Genomic DNA, 6,000 nt, shown 5'->3' with positions numbered 1-6,000 from the left:
TAAACCACAGGTGCCTGTCCCCAGTATACCAGAATTCAGAGATTTCACTCTGTTCCGGGTACTACAGAGCTGTCCCTACATTACTCACTCCACTTTTAAAGACTAGGGTACAGGATGTTTGAATAAAATACAGTAAAATGGGAACAAAACATTCCTCAGTAACAGGGCTGGAACTAGGGGTTGTCAGAAGAGGCACCTGGCTAGGACGCAATAATGGGGGACGACCCGTTATTGAAACCATCCACTAAATGGTCTGAGTTTTTACATTGTCAAATAACTCCCTCAGACTTGGTAAAATCTATTAGGGATTACAATAAATTCATTTTAGCAGAAAATTGGAGGATACAACATTTTAAGATTATCCATCTAGGCTATGGAAAATTATTTTCAAAAACTTCCTCTAATGGCCCTATTTCATACTGTCCTAAATGTGATGAGACTAATATGTCACTTTTTCATTATTTATGGTCTTGCCCAAAGATTGATATATATATTGGAGGGAAATTTTTGGGTTTTTGAATTATCAATTGAAGATAAGGATTAAATTAAATTAATCTCCGTGCTTTGCTTTTTTGCATCTAGACAATGTAGTGTTTCCTTCAGCTCCCAACACAAATTTTATTTCCCTGAAAATAAATTATTGACAGTTTTTTTTCTAGCAGTTTCCAAGAAAGCTTTATCTAATTCTTGGTTACTAAAAGAACCCCCTTCGTTAACAGACGTTATTTCTTTTATGAACCAGCTTAGTTGGCAAGAAGCCTTATTAACCAAAACCAAAGGAAATAATTCCATTGACTCTTTTAAACTGATTTGGTCTCCCTTTTTTGAAGCTTGTTATTCTAATATAGGTGATCAAATAGGACGGTTTCTCAATTTATAAGATGTGCTTTCAGACATTCCAGTCAATGAATGGACATTTTTCTTTATTTCTTTCAATATGTTTACATCCACTGGCTTAGTTAATTTTAGTTAGTTGTTGTCAGTCTCATTAAATGGTATTTAGTTTTTAATAATTTTATGCCATTGTATCGATTATTACTTGTCTTTCATCTGCATAAAATTTGCTGTCATACTGTTATTATTTGTTTATCATGAAAATCAAATAAAATATTTTCAAAATAAATAATGGGGGACGATGACCTCTTCTGTCTACCCCTAGTCTGGGCTCTCTTGCCTCTACTGGCACTTGCCACTGACACTCGTCACAGCACACACACACACGGGGGAGGGGGGCTGGTTTGGCAGCCGGCTGGGTTGCCTAGTTCGCCCGACTGGCATTATTTGGATGTGGAATTTTCTGCTTGACAGATGGTTGTGCTAAAAGCGAAATGCAAATATACTGTATTAGCTGTTTTAATCTATAATGTAAATGACCTAAGTAGCTACCTGCTCTCCATTTGGTGGTAGGAATAGCATAAACACGAATATTTGTTATCAGGGACATTGCAGAGATATGGCTTTCTGATAAAAATATAGAATTGATTGCATATGAAAATACTGAAGCCTTCATAATAATCGATACCTGACCCAAAAGTACAGAGCATATAGGAGCCTAGAATTAACAACCGCCTTGAATAGGTGTTACTGACAGAACCATCACCATGCTGGAAATATTGTGATCCTCAATCAAAGAGATACAAGCAAAACACAAACAAACTTTGCACAATTTACCAATGCGAGGGCTAATTTAAGTCTGGTAAATCATGCACAAATTGTAACACATGCTACATTGCAGTCATCCAATATTGTTCTGGAGTTATAGAACACTGCATTATAGTCACAAAACAATGGAAATGTTTATACACAATGCACTTGCTTTATACCCCTTATGTATATATTGCAGGCCAGGTAAAGGTGCACATAATAGATAGCTCCAATGAAATATTTCTTATTTCTTTTTTACTTATTTATTAAAGAGGTACAATTATGGTTGCCACCTGGCCGGTATTTTACCAGCCTGGCCGGTAAAAATTATGCCAATGTTATTTAATAGGCAAGAAAATTGCAATAGGTGGCAACCCTAGGTACAATTCACAAAAATAAAAAAAATAACATTAGCTTTATCACATGTAAATAAGTTAATTCCTAGATGTAATCCATTAAAAATCCTGTTCTGATTCTGTACTAAATAATACTCTTTGTTATCCCCCTCTCGGCAACCGTTGTCTCATGCACATTTTGGTGTCGGATGCAGTTATACCGGAACTGTTAGTTCTAATACATTGTCTTTAAAGAAACTCACTTCGATCAGTTCACCTAACTATCAAAATCTGACTCCAGCTCCTGCATAAAGAGAGAATGAAGTGAGACAGACTGCTGAGAGAGGGATAGTCAAGTTACTTGATTATTTCAGAAACAGTAAAGAATTTCAAATTGTGTTATATTTAGAAATGTTTATTCGAGTTTATTTTTTTGGTGAAAATTCACATTTTCGAGTTATTATACCTCGACTCTGGAAATAGGTTGAATCTGAAAATACACCATCTGAAAGCTGTTGAAGTCACGTAGGAGTTAATGGCAGAGGTCCCTTAAACCATTTTAAGATGTTAATAGCCATCATGATGTTTGAGATTTTTTCAGAGGGATTTACCGAAAACTAGATCAATTCCAGCAATTCAAGTTTTTTTTTGCACTAAAAACTCGATTCATTTGTGTTTTGAGTCACTGAACTCACTGAATCAAGGAACATAATTCGACCTTTGATAAATAACCCCCTTAGTATAGACCATAAGCAAAATAGAACTGTGAATACTTAAAAAAGTACCTTTCTGATATATTTAAATATCCGGAAACCCGTTATCCAGAAAGCTCTGAATTAAAGGAGGGCCAACTCAATTTTAATCAAATTCCCATTTATAAAAAATGACTACTTTTTTCCCTGTAATAAGAAGACAGTACCTTGTACTTGATCCAAACTAAGATTCAGGTATGGATGAGGGTTTTTGTGTTATTTGAATCATAATACTTTAAATTGATTAAAAAGCATTTAAATATTAAATAAACCCAATAGGATTGTTCTGCCTCCAATAAGGATTAAATATTATCTTAGTTAGTGTTAAGTATAAGGTATTGTTATCCTATTACAGAGAAAAAGGAAATAATTAAAAAAAAATGTGAATTATTCAATTTAAATGGAGTCTAATCCTTATTAGAGGCAAAACTATCCTATTAGGTTTAATTAATGTGTAAAAGATTTTTTAATAGACATAAGGTATGGAAAGACCCTTTTGTGGAAAACCCCAGGTCCCGGGCATTCTGGATAACAGGTCCCATACCTGTATATATATATCAAATGCTGCTTCTTATTAGTATTTCCCATACTGTAACTCATTTTTATCAGAAGCCTACAAAAGATTTGCTTTCTTACTAATTTATCACCTTTATTAGGAAACAATGGCAAAGTTTTTACTTTGTTCTTGCCTAACAGAAACTGACAGGCCACATGGAAACACTTTTTATAATAAGTTTGCTGCAGAAGACTGAATTCACAACCTTTGAACAGATGTATAATTTTCAGCGTCTCTAAAATTGCCTCTATTGTTCCTATTAAATAGCAAAGTGGATATTTAACGTTAACAAAACTTATTTGATAAAGCCATGTTAGATATTTCATGACAAAAGCAGTGTAAAAAGAGTTGTGTAAAAGAGAGCATTTAAAAAGTTATTTGCTCTTTGCATTATGGATAAGGACTGTTTCTGCTGCCCCCAATTTTGGAAGAATATGTTCAGAAATTGGGCCAGTAGGCGTAATTCTTTGGGCAGTGATATCACAGTGTTTTAGGTTTTGCATATAAAGCTTTACATGGATACCTCTATAGATCTTTCTCTATACATTTCTATCATCTATATACACACACACAGCCATGGGATCCATTATCCAGAAAGCTCTGAATTATGGGATGGTCATCTCCCAAAGACTCCATTCTAATCAATCAAATCAATTCATATTTTGATTTCATGGATATCTGTAATAATAGAACAGTACCCTGTATTTGACCCTAATAATTTAGATAAATAATCCTTATTGGTGGCAAACCAATCCTATTGAGTTTATTAATTGTTTAATAATTGTTTAATTGATTTTTTTAGTACACTTATGAACTACAAAGTATGGCGATCCAAATTACAGAAAGATTCCTTATCTGGAAAAACAAGCATTCTGGATAATTTTTCATATATACATAACTGTATATATATGTAAATATATATATTTGCAGGCAGATAAGTATCTATAAAAGGCTATGGATGGACTGGAGCAGCTTCTCAGTAGAGAGCAGGGAGTTAATACTCCCCTGCAATCCCATGGGGTTGGTGTGAGCGGGGTTAAGTAGAGAGCACAGGCAGGTAGGCTACTGTGCTGCAAGTCTGCTTCAGTGCTGCCAGGAGGTTTATCATTGGTAGTTCAGCTGCAGCAAAGAAACTGAGGGGTTAAATTTCCTCAGCAGTGCGGGCTTACCCGATTTCCTCTCCGAGCCTGTGGAGAATGGGCGCGCTTCGTTTACCCATCCAGTATTAAGATTCATTAAAAAAAAAAAACCCCATCTTATTACATTGGTTGTCACAGCTTGCATAGAGGAAATTTAAGTGGAAATAGTAAGGAGTTAATTTCTGGCCTGGTTATGGCAGATCTTGTGTTTAAACATATGATAAGACAGCCTGCTGAGGTTAAAGCTGGCCATAGACGTGCAGATATAATCGTACGAATCCTCGATTCAAACGATTTTCGGACCGTGTGTGAAGTGTCCGGACATTTTACGTGTCATCGCGATCGGCCATTCAGTTGATCAGACAGGTTAGAAACAATATCTCTGTATGTATTGCCGATCTGACGATTTTCAGTGGGAGACTGTCACCAGCTTTTGTCGGACATAACTTTTGTACGATAGCTGTAGGGGCAGAACATCATCTGATCTGTTCTTTTACTACTTTACTACTTTTACTACTGATCTGAATGGTTAGTGGCAGATCGGGAGATGGCACCGAATGATCATTCGTCCGATATTGCAGGTAAATCTGCACATCTATGGCCACCTTAACAGAGGCAGACCATTAAAAAGGGGATCATTTAAGTTTTCAATTATCAATGCTTCATTGGGAATCTACTCAAGAGTCATGTAGAGTTGCTCAAATAAACAAGCTGCTGACTTAACCACCTCACTTATGGTCTACATGTCTTTATTACTTACCTTGGTTCAAATGGACCAACTACCAACCCCATGACTATGAAGATTTTCATTCATCCAGTTCATGGTACAGTACATCTAATACAGGGATCCCCAACCTTTTGAACCCGTGAGCAACATTCAGAAGTAAAAGGAGTTGGGGAGCAACACTAGCATGAAAATGTTCTTGGGGTGCCAAAATAAGGGCTGTGATTGGCCATTTGGTAGCCCCTATGTGGATTGTCAACCTACATTGAGGCTCTGTTTGGCAGTACACCTGGTTTTTTATACAACTAAAACTTGTCTCCAAGCTTGGAGTTTAAAAATAAGCACCTGCTTTGAGGCCACTGGGAGCAACATCCAAGGGGTTGGAGAGCAACATGTTGCTCATAAGCTACTGGTTGGGGATCACTGATCTAATATTAGTAATTCTAAAACAACTGGACTTGCTGAGTAATCATTGAAGACGTTTCCATACTCATCTGAGCAGCTTCTTCAGTTCAACTTAAGACATCCCCCTCATATAAGAAGTCTGATGAGCAATATGTCTCTATGCTAGACTGGAATGAGGGAAGCAGCTCAGCTAGTAAAATACTTTACAAGCAGCCTGTGCAGCAAGGTGTTATTGCAAGTGTCAGTTTAAGGCATAAGGTAAAAAATGTATAAATAAGCACAATGCACTTTTCCTTAATGAATGAAATAAGGATGGGGTATAATACATAATATTGTACAAAAATATACATAATGTGAATTGCTGTGGATATATAAATATATAGATATACATTTTGCCCAAATGGAGTATTGCTGTGGGTATAGTAGTACACGCACAAAAGCATAT

This window comes from Xenopus laevis, chromosome 6L (assembly GCF_017654675.1).
Source record: "Xenopus laevis strain J_2021 chromosome 6L, Xenopus_laevis_v10.1, whole genome shotgun sequence".
Lineage (NCBI taxonomy): Eukaryota > Metazoa > Chordata > Amphibia > Anura > Pipidae > Xenopus > Xenopus laevis.
The sequence above is the reverse complement of the archived record's forward strand: the minus strand, read 5'-3'. Positions refer to the sequence as shown.